Genomic DNA, 11346 nt, shown 5'->3' with positions numbered 1-11346 from the left:
CTTTTACACACCATCTCACAGTCCCTGCAGTGTGAGGAGGGGTGGGAGGGGGTGGTCAGTGCTTTTACACACCATCTCACAGTCCCTGCGGTGTGAGGAGGGGTGGGAGGGGGCGGTCAGTGCCTTTACACACCATCTCACAGTCCCTGCGGTGTGAGGAGGGGTGGGAGGGGGCGGTCAGTGCTTTTACACACCATCTCACAGTCCCTGCGGTGTGAGGAGGGGTGGGCGGTCAGTGCCTTTACACACCATCTCACAGTCCCTGCGGTGTGAGGAGGGGTGGGGGGGGGGGGCGGTCAGTGCCTTTACACACCATCTCACAGTCCCTGCGGTGTGAGGAGGGGTGGGAGGGGGCGGTCAGTGCTTTACACACCATCTCACAGTCCCTGCGGTGTGAGGAGGGGTGGGGGGGGGTGCGGTCAGTGCCTTTACACACCATCTCACAGTCCCTGCGGTGTGAGGAGGGGTGGGGGGGGGGCGGTCAGTGCCTTTACACACCATCTCACAGTCCCTGCGGTGTGAGGAGGGGTGGGGGGTGGGGGCGGTCAGTGCCTTTACACACCATCTCACAGTCCCTGCGGTGTGAGGAGGGGTGGGGGGGGGGCAGTCAGTGCCTTTACACACCATCTCACAGTCCCTGCGGTGTGAGGAGGGGTGGGGGGTGTCAGTGCCTTTACACACCATCTCACAGTCCCTGCGGTGTGAGGAGGGGTGGGGGGGGGGTGTCAGTGCCTTTACACACCATCTCACAGTCCCTGCAGTGTGAGGAGGGGTGGGAGGGGGCGGTCAGTGCCTTTACACACCATCTCACAGTCCCTGCGGTGTGAGGAGGGGTGGGGGGGGGGCGGTCAGTGCCTTTACACACCATCTCACAGTCCCTGCGGTGTGAGGAGGGGTGGGGGGTGTCAGTGCCTTTACACACCATCTCACAGTCCCTGCGGTGTGAGGAGGGGTGGGGGGGGGGTGTCAGTGCCTTTACACACCATCTCACAGTCCCTGCGGTGTGAGGAGGAGTGGGGGGGTGGGGGGGGGGGTCAGTGCCTTTACACACCATCTCACAGTCCCTGCGGTGTGAGGAGGAGTGGGGGGATGGGGGCGGGGTCAGTGCCTTTACACACCATCTCACAGTCCCATCTCACCATCTCATGTCCATTTGTATTGTCATCTTTGCAGGGAAAGTTGTCGCAGAACCACCGGAGCAGCGGCGCACCGGTGGTGCCTCGCAGAGATCAACTACCTGTAGGGGTGCTGAGTCCTCATTTGAGAGTGAGGGTAAGTCCTGCAAAATCCATGGTCTGGGTTGGGTCAATGCTATGCACTGTATGTGGGCTAGGTTTCGGATTATGCAATGTACTGTCTATTGTTGACATGTAATACAGTAGTGGTGGTCCTTCAAATGAGCCTGTGATATGTGACCCTACTCATGTCAGCCTGCCCCCTCCCCTGTTGCTAACCAATCATCTGTTGTTTTCTATTTTGCAGATTGGATTCCAAGGCCTCACTTCGCCGGATGCTATGGTGGAGCACACAGACATCAGCCACGCTGAGGAACCTCCATGAGAGGAAGAGCAGGAGGAGGACCAAAGCGTTCATTTGTGGGGGGGGGGGCGGAGCCCACGCAGGAACTGACTTCAACTGCAGCTACCAGTTTATCAGATGAGGACACGACATTCTGTGGTTATCCAGCATCCGAGACCCCGGGTCCCAGTGGGTTGCAACAAAGCACACCCAGGGCAGAAGCCCGTATGCCGTCTGTGCGGAGGCTGAGTCGCCAAAGTTGCTCTGCTGAAACGCAGGCAGACGCGCACCTGGATTTGGTGGGACTGTCTGGGGAGAGCATCCAGCTCAGCCGACAGCTCCTCGAGGTCATGGGTGGGATCGCCACAAACATTGCATCACTATCTGCGGACATAAAGGCAGGCTTTTCGTAGCTTGTAGTTGCAACAAGGCAGAACACCAAAGCGATCAATGCCCAGCGCCAATTGACGGTCTCGACTCATGGCACTCCAGTCCCCAATGGCATACCACCCAGACTGACAGCACCAGTGAGTGGTGAGGCTGAGTAACAGGCTTGTCACTCAGAAGCCAGGCCTTCCACAGCCCCAGCTTCTCCAGTGGGTCCAATGGCGTCTCCTACTTCTCTCCCCCAACAAGCCTTGGGCGGGTTGCTAAAAAACATCTTGGGTCCAACGTAGGTAGGGGTAGGGGTAGGAGCAAGAGCAACAATCGACGGGGGCGGGGGGCTCAAATTAGGTGGGGTAAAGGTGGTTGCAGCTGAAGGATGTTTGTTGGAGGGGTTATTTTGTTGTTGTTTTGTTATTTAAATAAAGCTTACAAAAGCTTTACCATTGAAAAATGTTATTGAAGTTACTAATTAAAGTTTACAAAGTTTTATTAATGTAAAAATTTTAATAATTTTACATTGTTTTTTTCACATTAACCAATCTTGTACAGTGTCTCATTTGCAGAATAACAGAGAGAAATAGTCAACGGTGGGATAGAGAGTAGTTAATGATCAAACGTTCAGCCTTCAAGCAAAGCATTGAATTATCAGCTGCTGACGTAAGGCTTTTGCAGTGGGGAAAGCTCCTGCTCCCTTTGGTCGGCTGTCGGTCTGCCTTTATGAGCTGGCATATCTCTGTGACCATCTCTTTTCGAAAGCGCACCCTTCTAATGCACTGTGCCTCAGAGAGCTGGAGGTATGAGCGCTGTTCCCTGTAAACTCACTGGGGTAAGGCCTCCTCCCCATATGTCTGCGAGCTTTTTGATTAAGCACATTATGTTGTTGAATAATCCTTCTTCCAGCTCTATGTTGCATAGAAAAAGCAACCAGCAATAATGGCAGAGATAGCATAGGCTCCATTCTTTTAAATGTCCTTAAAAACAAAGTATACACTCAGAAAAAGTTCAATCTGTAAAACGTAGCCTTCCCTCCAAATTCTTTTCTGCACTGAACTCTTGCTCCGTTTTTGAAGATGGCACCATTAGCGCGGGTGCATCATGAGTCCGACCTGGTAAGACTTGATTTTTTCGGACAGGTTTTTTCGGCGATGGTAAAAATGGCAATATTGGCGAATTTTGCAAAAACGGCGATAGTGGAACGTTGCACGACAATTGATGTCATAAAAACGGCAAAAAAAAAAGGTGGATGATAATTTTTATCGCCGGCACTAAACCACTGGCGAAACTTGAAAAATGGCGATAAATCTTTTTAGCGCCAAAAAATACACGATGTAGAGTTCACTCCATCACAGGTGACCGAACACAGGAACCAAAGGGAGGAGAACCCAGTCACTGTGGGCAGTCCGGACAGGCCTGAGGCACCGCAAACAGCAGACACTCAGGCCAGCACCCAACAACCGGAGCCTCAACTCAGGCGCTCTACAAGGCAGCATAAACCACCAGAGAGACTCAACCTGTGATCCCAATAAGACTTTGGGGGGGGAAGGTGATGTCATGTATTCAACCAGCATTGTAACCCATGTATAATCTGACCTAAGTTGTACACTGTGATAACAATGACCACTAGGTGGTGAACTTTTGGGAGACACTCCTAACCTAGACCTTCAGATATAAAAAGGGAAGCTCCACCCACTTCCAGCACTTGAGTGCTATGAAATAAAGGACAGGTCACAGACTGACCTTCTCTCAAGCATGGGCCTCGTGTGCATTTATATTGTACAGTAAGGACATATCACTAACGTTGGTGCGTCTATCTTCCCAAGGGATTTGCAGGATCTTGTGGAGACACCGTTGGTGGTATTTCTCCAGCAACTTGAGGTGTCTACTGCACATGGTCCATGTCTCTGAGCTCTGGGGTCAAGCAGGGCTGCGTCATCGCGCCAACCCTCTTCTCAATCTTCCTCGCTGCCATGCTCCACCTCACACTCAACAAGCTCCCTGCTGGAGTGGAACTAAACTACAGAACCAGTGGGAACTTGTTCAACCTTTGTCGTCTCCAGGCCAGATCCAAGACCATCCCATCCTCTGTCGTCGAGCTACAGTACGCGGATGACGCCTACAGAGGCTGAACTCCAGGACATAGTTGACGTATTTACTGAGGCGTACGAAAGCATGGGCCTTACACTAAACATCCATAAAACAAAGGTCCTCCAGCAGCCTGTCCCCACCGCACACACTGCCCCCCAGTCATCAAGATCAATGGCGCAGCCCTGGACAACGTGGACCATTTCCCATACCTCGGGAGCCTCTTATCAACAAGAGCAGACATTGACGACGAGATTCAACACCACCTCCAGTGCTCCAGTGCAGCCTTTGGCCGCCTGAGAAAGAGAGTTCGAAGACCAGGCCCTCAAATCTGCCACCAAGCTCATGTCACTAGTGCAGTGTTGTTGTCAGTAGTCGAAGGTAGCATGGGGCGTACCTTCCATGGCGTATTTCAAAAACAAACAAGGAGGGACGTCAACAAGGAGGTAGGTAATGATTGTCTTTTATTTTCTCTAAGTTAGGGCAGAGAGGTAACTTTAGTTAATAATCTAATAAATAGAGGCATGGCAGAGCAGCTCAGTCTTGCGGAATGCACATCCTGTGCCATGTGGGAAGTCCTGGATGCTTCTCGTGGCCTGGACGACCACGTGTGCGGGAAGTGTCGCCAACTGGAGCAGCTCGAGCTCCGGGTTTGAGAATTTGAGCAGCATCACTGCAGTGCATCCGTGAGGCTGAGAACTTAGTGGATAGCACATTTCAGGAGGTGATCACCCCACAGACTGTGCAGGCAGAGAGGGAACGGGCGACTGCCAGGCAGCCAAGAAGGACGAGTCAGGTAGGGCAGAAGTTCGCTGAGTGCATCTCGTTCGCTAACCAGTTTTCAGTTCTGGATAATGGTGAGGGCGATGGTTCCTCTGAGGAGTGCAGCCAGAACCAAGTCCACGGCACCATGGGTGGTTCAGCTGCTCAAGGAGAGGAAGAAGAGTGGAAGAGCAATCGTGGTAGAGGATTTGATAGTTAGGGGAACAGAAAGGCGCTTCTGAGGTCGCAGATGTGACTCCAGGATGGTATGTTGCCTCCCTGGTGCTAGGGTCAAGTATGTCACTGAACGGCTGCAGGATATTTTTACGGGGGGAAGGGTGAACAGCCAGAGGTCATGGTCCATATCGGCACCAATGACATAGGTAGAAAGAGGGATGAGATCCTGCAGACTGATTTTAGGGAGCTGGGAAAGAGATTAAAAAGCAGGATCTCAAAAGTAGTAATCTCCAGAATACTCCCACTGCCACATGCTAGTGAGTACAGAAATAGAAGGGTAGAACAGATCCATGATTGGAGAGATGGTACAGGAGGGAGGGCTTTAGATTCCTGAGGCATTGGGACCGTTTCTGGGGGAGGTGGGACCCGTACAAGATGGATTGCACCTCATCAGGGCTGGGACCAATATCCTCGCAGCGGGTTTGCCAGTGTTGCTAGGGAGGGTTTAAACTAGCTAGGCAGAGGGATGGGAACCTGAGAGGAGATTCAGAAGGGAGAGAAGAAAAGATGGAAATGGAAGGCAGAAAATTAGTAAGCGAGTTTGGAAGGCAGAGGAAACAAAGGTTAGAAAATAGACAACAAGGGAGTTTTGCAGTGCTAAATGATATATACTTCAATGCAAGGCATCTAGGGAATAAGGCAGATGAGCTGAAGGCACATAGACACGTGGGAGTATGATATAGCTATTACTGTGCCATGGCTGAAAGAACGGCAGAAATGGCAGTTCAACATTCCTGGTTACAGGGTTTTCAGACGGGATAGAGAGGGGGATAAAAAAGAAGGGGGCGGCGCAATATTGATTAAAGAAACAATTACAGCTGTGAGAAGGGATGATATGTTAGAGGGGTCATCAAACAAGGCCATATGAGTTGAACTGAAGAACAAAAAAGGGGCAATCACACTACTGGGAGTGTACTATAGACCCCCAAACAGTCAGAGAGAGATAGAAGAGCAAATATGCAGGCAAATTTCTGAGAAGTGCAAAATCAATAGGGCAGTAATAGTAGGGGAATTCAACTACTACATTTTGACTGAGAGAGAATTAGTGTGAATGGTACTGCGGGAGCAGAATTCTTAAAATGTATTCAGGAGAACTTTTTAGCCAAAACATAGCAAGCCCAACAAGGGAGGGGGTGGTTCTGTACTTAGTTTTAGGGAATGGAGCTGGGCAGTTGGAAGGGGTATCAGTGGGAGAGCATTTTGGTGGTAGTGATTATAATTCAATTATGGTAGTTCTAGAAAAGGACAAAGATAGATCAAAAATAAAGGCTCTCAATTGGGGAAAAGCTAATTTTATTAAGCTGAGATGTGATTTAGCCAAAGTGTACTGGAAACAGCTAATTGAAGATAAATCAGTGCCAGAGCAGTGGGAGACATTCAAGGAAGAAATAGTGAGGGTTCAGAAAAAGTATGTTCACTTAAAGAAAAAGGGTGGGACTAACAAATCTAGAGCTCTCTGGATGTCAAGGGGCATACAGGGTAGGATAAAGAAATAAAGGGAAGCTTTTGTCAGATACTGAGGGCTCAAAACTGCAGAAACCATAGAGGAATATAGAAAGTGCAGGGGTGACATTAAAAATGAAATTAGGAAAGCAAAGAGAGGGCATGAAAATATATTGGCAAGTATAATCAAAGAAAAACCAAAGATGTTTTATAAATGCATTAAGAGCAAAAGGATAACTAAAGAAAGAGTAGGGCCTATTAGCGACCGTAAAGGTGATCTGTGTGTGGAGGCGGAAGACATGGGTATGGTTCTTAATGAATACTTTGCGTCTGTTTTCACAAAAGAGAGGGGTGATGCAGACATTACAATCAATGAGGAGAGGTGTGAAATATTAGATGAAATAAACATAGTGAGAAAGGAAATATTAATGGGTTGAGCATCCGTGAAAGTGGATAAATCCTCAGGACCGGATGAAATGTATGCCAGGCTGTTAAGAGAAAATAACAGAGGTTCTCACCATCATTTTCTAATCCTCTCTGGCTACAGGTGTGGTGCTGGAGGACTGGAGGACTGCTAATGTTGTACATTTGTTTAAAAGGGGGGAAAGGGATAGACCGAGTAATTACAGGCCAGCTTAACCTCGGCGGTGAGAAAATTATTGGAAAAAATTCTGAGGGATAGGATAAATCTTCATTTAGAAAGACACAGATTAATCAAGGACTGTCAGCATAGATTTGTTAAGGGAAGATCGTGTCTGACTAATTTGATTATATTTTTTGAGGAGGTAACAAGGAGGGTCGATGAGGGTAGTGCGTTTGATGCAGTCTATATGTATTTTAGTAAGGCTTTTGATAACATCCCACATGGCAGTCTGGTGAAAGTAAAAGCCCATGGGATCAAAGGCAAAGTGGCAAATTGGATCCAAAATTGGCTCAGAGACAGGAAGCAAAGGGTAATGATCGATGGGTGTTATTGTGACTAGGAGGCTGCTTCCAGTAGGGTTCTGCAGGGCTCAGTACTGTGTCCCTTGCTTTTTGTGGTATATATCAATGGTTTGAACTTGAATGTAGGGGGTATGATTAAGAAGTTTGCAGATGATACAAAAATTGGCCTTATGGTTAATAATGAAGAAGAAAGCTGTAGACTGCAGGAAGATATCAATTTGGACTGGTCAGGTAGGCAGAAAAGTGGCCAATGGAATTCAATCCTGAGAAGTGTGAGGTAATGCATTTGGGGAGGACTAACAAGGAAAGAGAATACACATTAAATGGTAGGGCACTGAGAAGTGTAGGAGAACAGAGGGATCTTGGAGTGCATGTCCACAGATCCCTGAAAGTAGCAGGCCAGGTAGATAAGGTGGTTAAGAAGGCATACGGGATACTTGACTTTATTAGCCGAGGCATAGAATATAAGAGCAGGGAGGTTATGCTTGAACTGTATAAAACACTAGTTAGGCCACAGCTGGAGTACTGCGTGCAGTTCTGATCACCTCATTACAGGGAGATGTGATTGCACCATAGAGGGTACAGAGGAGATTTACGAGGATGTTGCCTTGCTTGGAAAATTGGAGTTGTGAGGAAAGATTGAATAGGCTAGGGTTGTTTTCTTAGGAACAGAGGAGGCTGAGGGGCGACCTTATTGAAGTGTATAAAATTATGAGGGGCCTAGATAAAGTGAATAGGAAGGACCTATTTCCCTTAGCAGAGAGGTCAACAACCAGGGAGCATAGATTTAAAGTAATTGGTAGGAGGTTTACAGGGCATTTAAGGGGAATTTTTTTTCACCCAGAGGGTGGTGGGGGTTTGGAACAAACTGCATGAAAGGGTGATAGAGACAGAACCCCTCATAGCATTTAAAAAGTACTTGGACAGGCACTTGAAGTGACGTAACTTACAAGGCTATGGACCAAGAGCTGGAAAGTGGGATTAGGCCAGATAGCTCTTTGTCGGCTGGCATGGATACGATGGGCCGAAAGGCCTCCTTCTGTGTTGTAAATTTCTATGATTCTATGATTCTAAGAGCAGGGGAGTGGGAATAATTGGATTGCTCTTTCAAAGAGCCAGCACAAGCACGATGGGCCAAATTGTCACCTGCTATGCTATTAGATTCTATGTTTATATGAAAGTGCTTTCTGATTTGAGCTGAACTGGACTATTGTGTGAGTATTGGAGTGGTTGAGTGCTACGTCTGCTGTCCAGTTATATTAGTGTGTATGAAAATCTGCACTGACATAATAGTCACCTGTGGCAGGAAAGAGTATTTATACCCTGCACCACAGCCTGAATTTTCCTCTCTGGAACTAGCCATTCCCTGAGCCGATCTATTCCAGTATATCTATGACACTAACATCTACCCAACAATATGGAAGATGGCTAGATATGGTCTATTCATAAAGAACAAGGCAAATCTAAATAGGCTAATTACCACCCTATCAGTCTCATTAGTAAAATAATGGAAGGAATCATAAATAGTGTAAAGAAGCAACACCTGCTCACGATGCTCAGTTTGGGTTCTGCCAGGACCACTTGGCTCCAGACCTCATCACAGCCTTGTTCCAGACTTGGATGCAAGTGCTGAATGCCAGAGGAGAGCTGAGAGAAGTAATCAATGACACCAATGTAGCTTTCGACTAAGTTTGGCACCAATGAACTCTAGCAAAACCGAAATCAACAGGTTTTATAGGGAAAGATGTCTAGTAACTGGAATCCTACCTGACGTGCCGGAGCCAATCATCGCAGCCCAAGGACATTGCTGCAGGAGTTCCTCAGGAAAGTGACCTTGGCCCAGCCATCTTCAACTTTTCTATTAATGGCCTTCCATCTACTATAAGGTTAGAAGCATAGCTATTCACTGATGACTGCAGTGTTCAGCTCCTTTCACAAATCCTCTGATAATAAAGTAGCCCAGCAGAAATGGTCTTCATTCAGTCTTGGGCTGACAAGAGGCATATAACATTTACATAAGTGCCAGGCAATGACAAAAGCTAAATTCCCTGATCTTCAACATTACCATCACTGAATCTCCCATCATTGATATTGTAGTGGTTACCATATAACTGGATGGTACTCTGTGACAAATGGCTAACCATCATGATCTGACCCCTCAAAGCCTTTTGACCATCTATAAGACTCATGTCCTGTGTGTGATGGAATAACCACTCTCTTGGATGGTTGCATCTGCAGTGACACTTCAGAATCTTAACACCATCCAAGACAGTGCAGCCATTTGATTGGCACCCTTTGCAGTAGACTCAGTATCCATCCACTTCCATCACGGTGCATTGTGGCTGCATAATGTATTAGCTACAATCTACAGGATATACTGCAGCAACTCATTAGATTAACTTTTATGGTACTTACCTCCTCATGACCTTTAACACCATGAAGGACAAAAGCCACATGTTGTGGGATCACCATACCTCCAAGTTCCTTTCCAAGGTACACACCATGCTGACATGAACATGTGTCTCTGTTTCTTCATCATCACTGGATCAATATCCTGGCTTTCCCAAACACCATTGTGGGAACACCATCACTGCAAGGACTGCAGCATTTTATTAAATGGTCCATCACAACTCTCTCTAGTTTCCAGCATGGCTCACATCTAGAGAATAAATGAAAAAAAAGAAAAGTCTCCTGTATTGGAATGTTGGAATAAATATCTCTTGCTGCAACAACTGGTTGTACTCCATATCCTCTTCATGCCCCTGCTCCTCTTACTCTGAGCATTCCATGACAAGGCCTTTTTGTAAGTCAAAATTAAGCAACATGCAATATACCACCATTATCTGAAGTACAATTTCAAATTTTGTGGACGACACCAAACTGGGAGGTAAAGTTAATACAGAGGAAGAATGTAGCAAAATGCAGGAAGACATTAATAAACTTGCAGAATAGGTGTGTAATAGGCAAATAAATTTCAATATAGATAAGTGCGAGGTGGTGCATTTTGGAAGGAAGAATTAGGAAGTCATATACTGCTTGGATAATGAGTGTAGATGAGGTAGAGGAACAAAAGGATCTAGGGGTACAGATACACAAATTACGAAATAAGGCTATTAAACAAAGCAAACTAAGCACTAGGGTTCATTTCTGGAGGGGTAGAATTGAAAAGCAGAGATGTTATAGTAAACTTGTATAGAACCTTGGTGAAATCACACTTGGTGTATTGTGCACAGTTCTGGTCTCTATTATAAAAAGGATATAGAGACATTGGAGAAGGTGCAAAAAGGATTCACAAGCATGATACCAGAATTGAAAGGATATACTTATCAGAAAAGACGGAACAGGCCGGGGCTCTTTTCTCTAGAAAAGAGAAGGCTGAGCAGTGACTTGATAGAGGTCTTTATGGTAATGAAAGGGTTTGATAGGGTAGATATATTGTATAACCTCTGTACATGGCCTTCTTTGACCTCACAAAGGCCTTCGACACTGTCAACTGTGAAAGATTATGGAGTGTCCTTCTCAAATTCGGCTGCCCTCAAAAGTTTGTCACCATCTTTTGCCTGCTTCACAATGACATGTAAGCCGTGGTCCTGATCAATGGATCCACCACAGACCCAATACACGTGCGGACCTGGGTCAAGCAAGGCTGTGTCATCGCACCAACGCTCTTTTTGATCTTCCATGCTGCAATGCTCCATCTCACCCTAAATAAGCTCCCCGCTGGAATGGAGCTAATCTACAGAACAAACGGGAAATTGTTCAACCTCCGTCGCCTCCAGCCCAGATCCACGGTTGTCCCATATTAAATTACAGTATGCAAACGACGCTTTTGTTTGCGCACTCCAAGGTCGAACGCCAAACCATCGTCAACACCTTCACTGAGCGTACAAGAGTATGGGCCTTATATTAAACATCCATAAGACAAAGGTTCTCTACCAACCTGCCCCCGCCACATAGTACTGACCCCTGATT

General features: G+C 47.0%; 1 long non-coding RNA gene across 1 annotated transcript in view; it reads right to left on the bottom strand.

Annotated features, from left to right (window-relative positions):
- Positions 1-2497: 2497 nt before the first annotated feature.
- Positions 2498-11346, bottom strand: part of LOC139259691 (uncharacterized) — an 86155-nt gene continuing 77306 nt past the window's right edge. Inside the window, exons 2-4 of the long non-coding RNA XR_011592635.1 lie at positions 9849-10033; positions 9142-9364; positions 2498-2876 (exon numbers count right to left, since the gene is read on the bottom strand). This is a non-coding gene — a long non-coding RNA (uncharacterized lncRNA). The remainder of the gene's footprint in view (positions 2877-9141; positions 9365-9848; positions 10034-11346) is intronic.

The sequence above is a fragment of the Pristiophorus japonicus genome, chromosome 1 (genome assembly GCF_044704955.1).
Source record: "Pristiophorus japonicus isolate sPriJap1 chromosome 1, sPriJap1.hap1, whole genome shotgun sequence".
In the NCBI taxonomy this organism is placed as follows: Eukaryota; Metazoa; Chordata; class Chondrichthyes; family Pristiophoridae; genus Pristiophorus; species Pristiophorus japonicus.
Note: the sequence above shows the minus strand (reverse complement) of the source record. Positions and strands in the feature narration are given on the sequence as shown.